Source organism: Plectrocnemia conspersa, unplaced genomic scaffold (genome assembly GCF_051122295.1).
Source record: "Plectrocnemia conspersa isolate PC_06_02 unplaced genomic scaffold, ASM5112229v1 ptg000010l, whole genome shotgun sequence".
Taxonomy (NCBI): Eukaryota; Metazoa; Arthropoda; class Insecta; order Trichoptera; family Polycentropodidae; genus Plectrocnemia; species Plectrocnemia conspersa.
The window spans coordinates 24,709,237-24,724,563 of NW_028277174.1; the positions used below are offsets into that span (position 1 = coordinate 24,709,237).

Sequence of the window (15,327 nt, forward strand, 5' to 3'; positions counted from 1 at the left end):
TTTGTATATTATAATGACCATCATGACGCATTGGGGAAACCTGTTAAGTCATAATGCTCAAATTTGTAATATTTTTGTGCAACCAAAGATAATCTTTTTATCTACTATAATTCTTAATGTTAATGTAATATAAAACTTTCCATTCTTACATAATTATTTTATTTTAACAAACAAACATCACAGTCGATGAAATCATTCTCTTTATTTAAGAGATGATGCTAGATGCAGTGCCTTTATTTTACTCAAAAGTCAAGATAGTAAATAAATAATAACCTATTATTTATTCACTTGTGTTATTAAATTAACATCATAGTTAGTAGCACTATTATGATGCTGACTTACAGATCTATAAAAATATGTAGTGGTTGTAAAAGACACATTTCACAGAATGCCATTCATTCCTACCGATTCGTTTTCCTGCTTCAAGCAGCTTCAATTCTCTATTAGCCTTGCCTTCACCATGACGATACTATTTAAAGCTGGTAGCCCTATTACGCTGCTGAGGATTTTATAAATACTGAAATTGTGTCCTGCAGACTATTATTTGATGGATAATATTTCTCTTTACCTATTACTATTTATTTATTAAATAATTAATAATAGATTTTATTTATTGAAAAAAACACAAATGGAACAATTTAAGTTTATTCATATTTTTTTTGAGCTAAGTTAAGAAAATAATTAGAATTTTTTTATCTCCTAAGCTTAACCTCCTTAAACCCAGTGCATATAAAAATGTACAATGTTTATTTGCTTGTTTTTGAACCCATTTTCGACTTTTTGTACATCACAGCATACATTAAATTATTTTAAAATACACCATATTTTTCAATATACAAAAAAATATTTTTAATGCTCCTTAAATGCAATAAATAAAAAAAATGACAAAAAAATATTGCTCATTTAATATTTATATGTACTAAATAAAAAATATTTTTTCTACGAAAAATAAAAATTCAGGTTTGAAGAGGTCAAGTGGATAGCCACAGCACAAACTATCTCTCAGTGTTTGTAGCCCTATTATGTTGGTAAAAAAATTAATTCAAATGAAAAATTGCATGCTTATCATATTTGTAAGGCATCGAATTTATTGAGTGCCTTTGGCTTCATATTAAAACAGACTTAATGTCATATAAATGCTTTTTTCATTGTCAAATAACACCTATAAATGCTTAGAAATCAAAATAATCTAACAAACAAACATAATTAAATTTGTAACTTAAAATATCATCGTTTTCACATTTAAGGATATTTACAATAATCACACACCCACTCACAAAAATAGTGGTTTAACTTGTATGGAAAAGTTTGACCGGTTGCCTTTACTTCATCGCCTGCTAAAGTGTTTGATATAAGTATTCATAAATATTTATCTATAATCACTGTCACCTGGTTTTAGTGGACCAGCAACGCGGTTTTCGTCCACGTCGTTCCACGGTCACTAACCTCTTACGCGTCTCTAAGGAGAAGTACTTTGATTCTAAGATTCAAATCGACCAGATATATACTATTAGGTTTGTCATGAACTCCTTTACAAATAAAATAACTTTGGTTTTGTTCTGGTCTCCTGCTCTTTATCATTTGTATCAATGACTTACCTGCGGAAATTGCGAACTAAGCATATAATATATATATTACATGCTGATGTCTTAAGAGTAAAAAATATCTGAAATTTAATCTAGCATTCCTGTTAAAAATTCTAGAAAATATATATGTATGTTTTTCCTATTTTTACCATTTCTATCGTCCTTAAACAACATTATGGATAAACATATAGACACTCCCGACAATAAAAGATACACTCATCGATGAAAAATGCAACTAGCAATTATCATGAGGTACTTATTCGCGTAACATCAGTTAACGATGCAGTACCAATTAGTCCCACTTATCGGCGAAGACATAGTCGCACGATTAGCGCGATTAGTCGCTTAACGCTACCATAGTATTTTATATATTATAGTATGTAATAGACTTACGAAAATAATCGCGATCTAAATTTGCGCTAGACGCCGACCTTTGTCGCCGAGGTGTGACGTCACACGCGTGACGTGTGTCGCACGCGATGTGTGACAGAGGTCGACAACCGTTTTTGACCCGGCAGCGAACGAGATTGTCATGTAAAAGAATGTATCTGGTTTTTATAAACATGCTGTGACTGTTATATAATTATATTGTAGCTACAGAATATTTTAAAACCACTATTTTGTAGGCCCCTTCACATTTAAGAATCACCCTTAAGATCGCTCTATCTGTTGAGTTATGATCTCAAATATTTTTTATGTAGTGCACACAAAATTTAGGGGGTTCTGATTTTTGTACAGCATCATCTGATTGACTATATTAATCGGAAACCCACTATCGGTGACTCAAGTGTAATTTAGAACAGTATCATCCAAGGCCTCTGAGCTTTTAAAAAATCTTTGGGTGTGTAAATTATTTTTATTGATGTTTTTAAATCTTATTTGTGAAAGGACACTTTAGAACTTTTTCTTTTTGAAGAAAGATGCATGGACCACGAACGTTCACTGCATGTTCATATACGTAGGTACGTAATCGTCTAGTATTTTATAGCCATTGTGTATTTTATTTTATCATGCACTTTCGTACTATCTTATATAAATTGCCTTGAACGTTTTTGATGGTCTTGGTCATTACTTTCACCGCCGCATCGTTTCCATAATCGCAGTAAACATAACCTCATTTTTTTCTCAAATCAAAATAAAAAAATAATTTATTGAGGCCGTGGTCTACCTTGACCAGCAAACAGCTTTGGCGAAAAGTCGGTTGCGTCATTGGCGAATTTGCTCTGTCAGCCGGCGACGCACCGGCATATTCTCCGACACGATTTCGAAATCAAACTCGATTGTTCCATTATTACAATTATTAGTATGATAACTGTTTTGCAATAAATATTTTCGCGTTGATGAACCGGAAAAAAAACAGTTCAAGACTACTGTCGCTGTGGGCAAACGTCACCGTGGGTGCTCTGTTATATTTTCGTGCGACGAAAAACGCAGGTGAGTGTTAATTTTACACACACGGGTTATTTCGCGTAAAGGTCGGTTAACAGTCACGTGACCAACCATGAATTGATAGCTCATCGAGTTTTAAGTACCTGTATCTAAGGAGTGATTCACAAAGTGGTGTTGCGATATCACTGTTGCTTAGTCTGGCTGGAGATTACCAACTCTAATTTGTTCTGTATCATATTTTATCTTGCTATCTAAACTTCTGTGGATTTATTACTATTTATTAGTATCAAAAATAATTTTCACGGTTTTTCTAACTCGGGCTCAATTTAATCATGAGATATTCTTATAAAACTTTTAACTCTAGCTATCATATTTATTGTTAAACCTTATAAACAAGCCATAAAATGATTTATTATCTTTACAAAATGATGAAGACCGATGCTGTTAACGTCCACTTGGACTGTTTATTACAGAAGCAATAGAACAGATGCTCTCGTAATAATTGATTTTCCACTATATTAATAGAGGTTTTAAAACATATATTAAAATTAAGGAGACATTGCGTCTTTCCGTTTAAAAATAATTAGGTAGCGTCTGTTGTTGCGCAAAGCTATGAGCGAGCGATATTCGAATAAGCTATTATTGTATTAAATTATAAAATTCGACTTTAAATACAGCTTATTTAATCATGACATTATTATTATTTTAATATATATTTACACATTTTTATTTTTATTTTTAGTCAATTTAAAATCATAATTAAAATGTTTTTTTTTATTATACGCATAACTGATTTATGTTTGTTTATTTTATTAATGGTATCTATAAATAATTTTCGTTGTCGCCGTCGCAGTGGGAACGCCCGTTACCGAGCGTTCCGACACAATTTTATTGCTTTTGACGTGAATTTTTGACGTCTGAGAAGTGATAATTGTTTTTGCGCCCTTCTATTGACCAAAATTCGATTTGAATATACTTTGACCAATACTCTAATATTAATTTTTATACGCTTTGTGGCATAGGAAAATCTGCTTTAAATTTATTTTAAAGTAATATCAAATCCTCGTTCTTTTTTGTTAAAAATATTTCAGCCATGGAAAAATTCCTCTAGTTTTATGTAGATGTTGGTTTAATCGACAACAAGGCTTTAAATAGGCACTGTAAATTATTTGCTCTCTTGCCTGTCGATTAAATATTTTAATTCTTTCTCCAATAATCCGTAAGAAGTTGGTTTTCTTACACTAAAATAAATTTCTTCCTCTAATTGTTGAGCCAATGATACATTTTTAATTTCTTTAATGGATTCTATGGATACAATTAAATCGCGAGAGTCCTTATAATTCATTGAACCAATAAATAACCTGCGAATAATTTCTTTCACCATTTTACATATTTCTGCTATTAAAGAATAACTAAAAAGTCATTCTTATTTTGATTGGAGAAAGATACTGTATTTTGCAAATATTTAATTAATGGAATCAATGTCTGGTTTCTTCGATTATTTAATTTCTTTCAAACTATTTTAATGTATTATAATTATTTTTATAACTACAGGATCAGTTATGCTATTAAATTATATTACCTATACAAACATAGTAACATACATAGTAGTAGTCGTTTATTTAAAATGTAATGCAATTAATAAAGCATACAAAATAAAATCTGACTACATATAATTTTAATTAAAATAATAATAAAATTAAATAATTATTTCTGAATATTAATTGTTCAACATATTTTCTACATATATCGATTTATAAAAACCAGGGCTGTGGAGTCGGAGTCGGAGTCGGAGTTGGAGTCGTGGAGTCGTGGTGTTTTGGCCGGAGTCGGAGTCGGAGTCGGAGTCGTGAAAAATGAGCGACTCCGAGAATTTTTTAAATTATGAAATTTATGAATTTTTAATTGCGTAATAATGAATGTGTATAGCGTATGAATATTAAACGTGTAGGAAAACACCAATAATACCTGATAAAATTAAACTTTTTTGAGTCGGAGTCGAAGTCGGAGTCGGAGTCGGAGTGGAGTCGTGTTGTTGGTAAATATCGGAATCGGAGTCGGAGTCGGAGTCGTGTTTTTTTTTAACGACTCCACAGCCCTGATAAAAACTATTTTTACTATATGTATAACCGGTTAATAAATAGTAGAGAGCGAGAAAAAAATCATAAGTTGAATGTCGTTCAACTTGAATTTTGCTATAAATTGATATGCATTATGCATTATTTAAAATACCTACGTGCCAACCTAAACGTTTTAAAATGTGTGGGATTTTAATTATTATTAAAATGCAACCGATAAACTGGATTTCTATTTGAAACACACGGTTAAAAAGGCGTTTAATAGTAACATTGAATCGCGGCGGTGTCATCAATAGGTCGTCTGTATGTTAAAAAAACGGATTACAGTACAAATCATGATTTTATGCAATGCTTTAAAAAGTAATAATGTCAAGGAGACTATGATTGCGTTAGGAATGGTATTTAAAAATATATTATTAAAGCGGCGACAATGTAGATGTATATTATACGAATATTTTACATATTATTATTATATACATTTTATTACAGTAAATATAAGTTTAAAATATTGCGATATTGATCCGTAGAGATTCGTAGTAATTTATACAAAATCCCGGAGCTCGAGTCGTTTTAAAAAATCTCAATATATAATATGACTTTTATACATTATGAATAATAATGTTAATTTTGATGAGATGAAAAATTAAGTAAGAATGCGTAAGAATGTGATCCGCGTAGAATAGCAAGGTTGAATTAAATAAAAATAAATTTCGCAACGATGTAATTGTTAGCTAAAAATCCGGTTTTGTTTTATTCTTTTAACAGTGTCGTTGCTATTTTAAAGTTGTTGAACTCCTTCAAACAAATCATATCGAACATAAGCATCTAAGGGTAAAAGAATCGATTTTTTTCGAAAACAAAGAACACTCACTAACACGCAATGTTGTGTGTTGAATGATATAAAAGTTTCGTTATCCGAGAAGTGTTGGGTAATGACCCTCGGGGGTTGCTGTTCCCGTCATGACCAAAAAAGTATTAACCCTTATATGAATAATAGGCACGAATCGCTTTGCATGAGAACAATGCGTAAATTTATGCTAACAAAATATCAAAGGTCGGTAGAAACTGAGAGCGATTTGTAATCCCTACGTGAGTTGACCTATGCACTCTCGTTCATATAAAAAAATAATCCACTCATGTCTTAATACGAATTTTATTGATTTTACATTGAGATCTTATCTGTCGGAGATCTGATAGCACACAAAATAAAATACAATAACGCTGAGGTCCAACGACATTTAATATGACCCAATAATATCAACATACTGTGAAGCAACGTTATGTAGAGTGCTCGATGAACACTACAATTTAGAAAGTGATTTTAAAAATATTTTTTATTAGACAGCTCTTGACATATTTAAAAGTGAAGATAAAATATAGTCGGGCTACTATTAAAAGCACCACTTAAATATATTATTTCATTATTATATCATACCAATTAAAAAATCAACGAAGAGTACACAAAAATTGCGTTGATTAACTTAAGATTTTTTATATTTATTAACCATTGAAAATATAATTTAGTTTGTGTAGAATAGATATTGTTGTATTTTATATAAATCACACAATAAATAGACATATGAAATAACGAAAATAATATTAATAAATTATATAAAACAATAAAATATAAATTGAGCATATAATAATATTAATATTATTATGTGCTCAATTTATATTTTTAATTAATTAGTTATTTTTGATAAAGGATATGTAAGGTTTATAATCAAAGTTATTTTTACAAGAGTAGGGGGGAGTAAAATATTTGCTATTATTGAATGTCATGTAAATCATTAAAAAAAAGTTTGTCGCTATGCAATTCGGTCCATTACAGTCTCTGAATCAGGCCTTTCGGGTTTCATTCGATTGCTGCAATGGGTTATAATTCTTATACACTTTCCTATGAATACCATAGTAAAGCCATAATTTATTCAAGAGCTACTGTACAACTCGTATGCATACGCTCACAAAACAGTGTGTATACGAATGCACACACCTTACATCCGTCGTACGTGCCAATTTATATCGTCAGATTAATTAGTGGTCATTTCTGTGTACCATGTCATGTCATCTGAAAATAGACGCGTAGGCCGAACAATCTTCTTCCACATCGGCTTATCGAAAATTGTCCACATCCACAACAAAGGTTCAACTACTTCACGAAGTTAATCATCTCAATTACTAAACTTGCGGTTAAAACCCATCGAAGAGGTAATCCCTAATGATGTTATCATGATAATTGTTTATGCAATAAGCGTAATATTATTACATAGTTTGAGTCGTTAGTGATAATGGAGCGATATCAGCTGTGTGTACACTTAGCCTTGTCCTCTCAGAGTGCCTCGTCTTCTTCGGAGACTGTGCAAAGTGTTAGGCTTGTAAATCAAAACGTAACGCTTGTGTCTAGATAGATGTTGTAATATTACGTTTTACATTGTTAAATTATAATTCTTGTGCAATATATACTAAAGTATTTTTATCTCTCAACTATAACTCAAATGTCGATGTTAAAGAATAGTAGTTATAAATATCATCTAAACATGAAATAATTTCGGTAGATTTTATTCTTTCTTTGAGACTAGATCACCAACCAATTTTTATTGTTATTATTTTGTACTATACCTGTTGTTCTTTATTTTTCTCGCGATACCATCAACACAGAAGGGTCAATGCAACGACAGGTGTTTCTCGTCTGTACAATACAATCATGTGTGCACACGCGCGTGCACTCACAATGCGTGAAAGTTAACGGCGACAAGTTGCAAAATGATTGCGAATTATACAATTCTAGAAATCTATATAATAATTATCACAAAGCGATCCCTATGGTAATCGACGCAGCTTTGCGTCACGCCGCTTTTCCGAAGTAAAACTCTCACACTGAGTGGAAAAAGGGCGAAATAATCGTATCATACATCTCGTTACGGATTAGCCACACGTTTGTTATAGATTTGCATACGAGCGTAGTTGTCAAAGCGTGGCGCGCGACGAATACGATCACACGACCGTGATATCTCAAATGTTGCCCGACTATAAAGAGACTCGGTTTTTCCTATTTTATGCCTTTGAATAATTTATTCGTGCCATTCTTAGTGTATCGTTTCAAAAGTGGAATATGCGTAACGTTAATTAGACGTCTAGGAGTATTGCTGAGCATATATGTTTTAACAATAATATGGTTGAATACTCTACCAGGAAGTCAAACTATTGGGATGGAATTAACTGATCATTTATTTTTATTTTTTAATTACGTAAATCCGCATGAGTAAGAATTAACTAGTTTTCAACTATTCATATTTTCTAATTTCTTTGTAATTATTCTTAGTTGATTTTGAAAAATCTTTAAAGGTTTTAAATGCAATATATATTAAAGAATTTGTACCAAACTTATTAGAAAATGAATCGGTAGATCTAGTGTCATACTTTTGTAGCTGTTTTCTGAATTTAATTTTTTTATCACATATAATATATATATAGAAAAATGTAGATGCCACAGTTGTATTATTGTCGGCTGTGATTTTGGTTGAACAGCTGGTATTGTCGTTCTATATTTTCGCGATGTTTATTGGACGATCCGCTTATGCTTGGCTCGTATGTATATACTCGTATCTGTTGCTGTGGCGTTCGTGGCGTCACTCTTCGTCTATCTTCTGCGTCTCTGCTTTTATGACCAAGTGTCACATATTTTATAATGCTGATTCGAGACAGCTGCATGTTTACGAAGCAATTGTATCGCTTCTTGGACACATCCACAAAATGTGTTTACGCCTTAAAATAAAACGCAGTTGATATTGCGAGGTACGGCAAAAATATTTGAATATTTTAAATTAAAAATGAATACTTCCCGAAGCACAAATAAATACTAATAAAGAAAGGCGAATAGAAATTATTACTGATAATATAAAGAAACAAATACTAGCACAAATGTTTAATTATGAAAGCACAGACGTTGCCAACTTGGCGTAGCTAATGGTATTTATTAGATTTTTTATGTAAGCCTCTCAAAAAAAGATGTACAAGTGAAGACATATTCTCAACAGTAAATCATTTCTTTGTTACAAGCAATATTATATGGAAAAACTGTGTAGGTGTTACTAGTGATGGATCAGATAATTGGAACGAAAAAAAGGATTCAAGGCAAAGGTAATTGAAATAGCACTACATGTAAAATACATACACTGTATTATCCATAGTCAAACTATTGCGGCAATAAAATAGGCAGTAGTCACAATAAAATCTATTCCATACAGATGTTCGTTGGTTATCCCGCAGAAAAGTATTTAAATGAGTAGTAGAATTAAAATATGAGTTTTTTTCTTCTGGATGAAAGCAAGAGCTCAAAGTTGGCCAGATTTTTTAGTAACAAAAAGTGTCTGTTCTATTCTACTTTTCTTTGTGAGAAGTAAAGGTAAATACTTTAGGGAACAATTTTATTGTTGTCTTAACTTATCTAGTCGGATCACTGTTCAGAGATATTTAGCGCTTTTGATAAGTATATATATACAAGCGCAGGGTTTGGACTCTTGAAAATGCGTCGGAGTATATACAGTCGACTTTAAACATTCTTAGACATCGCTCAGGTATATATGCAAATATAAAATACGTTGCTCATCTAGAAAATCTGTCCATTTAATGTATAATTTGGCTGCAAGGATGTTTTTCCTGAACAAAATACTATACTAAATTCATTGTCAATGCGTAAACTTTACAGATCAGAATAAAACTATAGCACATCTGTGTTCTGTGTAAAATCTGTAAAATAAAAAATAAAATCCTGACATATTTTTTAATCCACAAAAAAATTGTGGTTAAAAAAATTGTTGACTTATGTTACGCAAATAAAAAAAATGTTACCAAGCGTTCCACTGCGATGGCGCCGACACGATTTTATTGCTTTTGACGTGAATCTTTGACTTCTGAGAAGTGATAATTGTTTTTGCGCTCTCCTATTGACCAAAATTTGATTTGAATATACTTTGACAATATCAGAAGTCCATAATATTATCAGTAAGGATAGCATCATATTTTTAAAACAGTGTAATATCGAAGTGCAGATAAGCTATGAATCAATATGTGAGATGCGACGTTTTTTAATATTTCGATTTTATTAAGATTCATAATATTTCATAAAATTACATGCATTTTTCTGGTTAGCTTTTCTACTATCATTGAGTCTGCTGAAGTAGGGAAGTTTTAATGTTTGTCTTTGATTTACTAATGTTCAGCTTCAATCTGACGAGTTTTATCGCTGCTCGATCCGCAAAACAAATACCTTGTTAACGATTGATAACAAGCTCGGTCCTTTTTTAGATAAATGCGTATTAAATTGAATGCTATCCGTTTTAATATACACTCAGTTGAACTCAAGGACCCTGAGAAAATATTAGTCACTCTTTCAGACATCTCAAACAAAATTTTAAATATATAGGAATAAACAAACGTATGTGTATAACTTATTCTGACTATGTATAGAGTCGTTTATATTAAACATAAGAACCCTAATCTGATCTACTATATACGTAAACTAAAAAAATATTAATTCTCCCAGACGCGTACACAAGTTTATTTATACCATATTTTCCTACATAATCTTAGTATAGATTGTTCACCTGCAGAGTAGCAAATATGTAGTTAGACGATAGTCAACATTGTGACGTATGCATTAGATTATTTTACTTATTATATATTGCTATAATGTTTTACATTTACTATGTCCTAAATGTGAAATTATAATTTATTATATTGCTATTATCTATTTATATATGTATATCACGAGGCACTCTTAATTCCACATCGTCTTTACCAATAGAATTTCGCAATGAGTGAATGCATACATATCTGTTATTTATATGGTTAGAACCGATCCAGTTTTGATTCGCCACTCCATTGTCTACATTCCCGACACAGCAATAGTCACCTTCCTGCCGCAATCCAAGCACATATACCCACACAAAATACAAGTTACAAAATGGCATCAAAAACACGCAAAAATAAAAGCGCAGCGCGTCAGCTTTATCTCCGTCACACCTTGTCAAACCTATAAGATAAGAGATAAGATTTAATCTGACAATATCGCTATAATCGATTTGCTTGTACATAAAAAGAATAATAAAATTTAGCCTAGTATTTATTAGTTATTAGTGTGGTTCTCCGAATTTTTTACTGTATTGTTATTGTAATGGAATGTGCTTTTTTGCATAAAATCGCAGTCGATCGTGCAAATGTCGGCGACTGAGAGTCTGGTAATTATTACGCAATTTATTTCATAACCTGAGGGCAAATATTGAAATTGGGAAATTTGTGTAAAAAATCTAATATATAAAACCAGTATTTTTAAATAATCGTGGACTACATTATACAAATGATTTTTAACAAACAAGTTTGAGAATAATGCATATAGACACACGAAAGAGATGTTATATATTAGATTTATTTATATGTTGTTCTCATCCGGTATAATTATTTATACCTCTTATTCTATCTGTTATAAATATACCGAACAAAATCAAAAGGTTTCAATCGATACGTTCGGCTATTAATCAGGCAAATTTTAATTATAAATATTATATTTAGGTACACTTGGTTGTGTTTCTATTATAACCATGAGTTAAGATAGTTCTTAATATTCTCAAACACTTTGGATTTCATTTCTTTGTTAATTTTTCTTTCACAATTGAAAATATTATAGACCATCTTGAAAAGATGTAAAATCATATCTCACATTATGGTTACACTAAGCTAATGGAAATAGAATATTATTACAAAATTAAAAGGGAGGGGGGAATAGTAAAATCAAAACACCCAAATCGCGATCTCCCATACTTCCACCACCTAGTAACATGTGTTTAATTGGCTCTTAATACAATATTTTGAACGCCTCATATATTTCTTGATATTTTTAGATAAATTATGACTGAAGTGACAGTAAAAATAGCAAAATTCTCCAAATTCGAATAAGCGTTTGACCATAACACCTGCACCATTGACCATAAACCTGTTTTTTATTATCGTATTCTGTTTAAATATTCAAACGAGAAACGGCTAGTATCCGTTTATGTTTTATAAATATTAATTTTTGGCAAAATAATTTAAATCTGTCTCTTGCTAAATCGCCTTTTAATTGAGGCGGTTCATGGTCGCGTTTTGCATTGCTATTTTTTATTACCTATACGACATATTGGACTATGATGATGGTCGTTAAATATTCAAGCATATCATTATGTGATTTTCAGGTTATGATAATATTTTAAGAAAATTACACCACAGAAGACGAATGCGCATATATAATCAACCCCATTTTAAAATAAAATTTTAAAATATATATACTTCCGAAATGGATACCATTTTTTATTTTTTAAATCAAAATGGCGGTACCAATGTTACCGTTCGTAGACTCAGCGACACATTTGCACTAGTATGTGTTGAAAAAGTGGATCTAAACTTTTAATCTAGATAGGAATGATACAGAATAAACCATATATTTAAATATTGTTGCAGAAAAAATAATATTTCTAGATTGGATATTTTGTTCTATTAAACTATTAGTTTAATATATTTTATTACGATTATTCTACAATATTTATATGCATACATATACACTTATAATTATATAGTTAATTTAAAACAAAATAATACGTACTATTATCCTGGTATACACTTTCTTCGTGATTTATTATATATCCTCGATCGACAAAAACGTATCGGACACGATTTCCGTATAGATGCACCTTGCGATTTTCTTAGTGGGTCTCAATTACAATAATTAACCCACCAACGGTGCTGTATTAGAGGTCCCGAACTGGCAATTGAGAAGGTCGTGCTCCAATCACAGCAAAATAAATCGCCATATTGAGCTTACTGTCATCAGTATGAGCAATAAAATTAAGACTATTTATTATTTCCGCTCCATATTTCGTAACATGATAGAAAAAACTTCCTAATATTGATTAATTTTCTAGCCAAAAATTTCATAATATCTTAATGCACCAAATAGACATTTGGCGCCAATTTGTCTGTGTTATTTATTAAGGTCTACGAATTCACTTCGATTTGGTTTATCATTTTACAACTGAAAACTTCGCCTATTAAATAAATAATGAGTTTTTCGAACTGTAAAATTACTGATATATGATCAATACTAAGATTTTAATCTTTAATATCATTCTTTACGCTCATTTGTAAAGATTAAAAACTTTGTTACTCATCAAATTGCTTGTATATAATTAAAGTAATTATGTTATCTTTCAATGTATTTAAGTTATTTATCAGTTTTAATATCTAAGTTATTTTATTATTCTTATCTAAGTTATTTATCAGTTTACAGCCACATTTAAATAGTAATAAATGAATTTTTAGAATATATAATATTCCATCATACTACTAAAACCCAATTGACGTATCTTTATTTATTTATTTTTTTAAGCCATTGACCATTTAGTAGGTATAAAAATGGTATGCTATCTAATAACAACGTCAAAAAAAACGTTTTTCATCATATGTTTACGGAAATGATACAGCAATGTAATTTATATTGATATTCATTATTTTATTGGATTCTGGTAGATACTTCTGGTACTTGCTTATTACTATGTCCATTTGCTATTCAATCGCAAATCTAACCTAAGCGAAAATAAAAACAGTGTGATGGTTAACTTACTTAGGTTAGATTTTGGTTTGACAGCAAATGGACGTTTCGCAACTGTCGTGGCGCCGTGATAATAAACAAGTACCACAATTTATTCGAAATAATATAATTAATAAGTTAATTTTGTGGGTACTTTCTTAATATCAGAGGTCAAATTTATTCTAAAAAATATTCCTTTATTTATACGTTTTAAATATTTATATACAATTATAAATCACATTTTAAGTATATTCGTTGCAGAGAGATATTTATGGAGTGTTCACTGTTCTGACCAGCGCTCATTCGCTGCCACTCGTTCGCACCTAATCTATTTAAATATTAAAATGTATTTATGTAGCAAAACGTTGTTGCAGGAATTGTACGACTTCTGTTTCGGCACGAGGCAGTTCGAACACGTTAATTTTCAATGAAAATAGAATAAGAATACATATTTTTTAAATTTAAATATATGAAATTTAAAGATCTACTTTTTCCCTTCAGAATCCACCGCTCAATGCATCATTCTTCGTGGAAACAAAATCAATACATTTCATCAATTAATACTCGAAACCAGTATATTTTTTATTTTATTATATTGATTTTCAAAATATTAAGTTTCTTTGTAAATATATTTTTAAACTAGATATAAAAGAAATTTTATGACAGATTTAAAACCACTGATAAAATAATTTTAGCATATTAATTCAAAAGTTATCATATTTTCCGCGGTTTATATCGTTTCGCGCGTGCGCATAATTGCTACAGTGTATGTGTGCAAGCGCGGCGATGGCCGGTATAAAATCGACCAGTACCTAAAAATGTCTTATAATGAGTTATTTGATAAAGAATATCAATAAAATGCTGTTGTGTTATGCGATAGATTAGGATTATAAATTTGAATATATAATATATTTAAAAATGTGATGGCAACACTAATAACAAAATGGAATAATAATAGTTGTTTGGAGTGAATTTGGAGCAAAGGAGCGAAAAATCGATCTCAGCGCCCTCTTTATTGGTCGGGCGAGCGATGACGTCACTCGTCGCTCGTCGCTCGTTTTGAATTTGGGCGCGAAGGGTCTGCATGAATGAGCGACGGCCGTAGTTCGCGCTCGATCGTCGCCGACGAGCGGTGGGGGCTGCGAGCACGTGCACGTGTCAGTTCCGGGCGAGCGGTCGGGCTGGGTGCGCGCGCTCGAGACCGAACAGTTTCGGCTCGACGCCGCCGATTCTCCGATTTGCCGATTCGCCGATTCGCCGGTTCTCCCGTGACAAAGTGAGTGCTAGATTTGCGTCGCTAACATCTCATCCCCTCGAGCCTTATCTTCCTGTTCCTCTCCCTCACCCACCCCTTATCTCAACCCCTGTTTGAAATGGTAAAAAATTTGGCATAAACACTACATCGATGCGATTTTGTTGTACTCGAACTAACCGCGCGAGGTCGAGCGGCCGGCAGTTGCATAATATGTTTTGCCGGACGATTACGTTTCGTCTCGAATCGATCTTTAAATAGAGTCCATAACCTGTAAAACAATATCAATATCCATAATGGAGTATTTATTGGCATAGGCCAAATTTAAAATAATAATCAAATTATTCCGACCCACTCGAGCGCGCGAGGTGTCATATTATCGTTCGATTTGCATTTAATTCG

General features: G+C 31.6%; 1 protein-coding gene across 6 annotated transcripts in view; it reads left to right on the top strand.

Annotated features, from left to right (window-relative positions):
• The window catches only part of LOC148231114 (very long chain fatty acid elongase AAEL008004), a 51,521-nt gene that overhangs the window by 23,201 nt on the left and 12,993 nt on the right, over positions 1-15,327 (top strand). The window contains exon 1 of one of the 6 annotated variants that reach the window (XM_088194047.1): positions 14,688-14,949. The exons of 4 other annotated variants lie outside the window; for them this stretch is intronic. The gene's annotated coding sequence lies outside the window, so the exon portion shown is untranslated. Of the gene's footprint in view, positions 1-14,687; positions 14,950-15,327 lie in introns of those variants that run through there. One more of the 6 variants, XM_088194050.1, reaches the window with a different exon arrangement.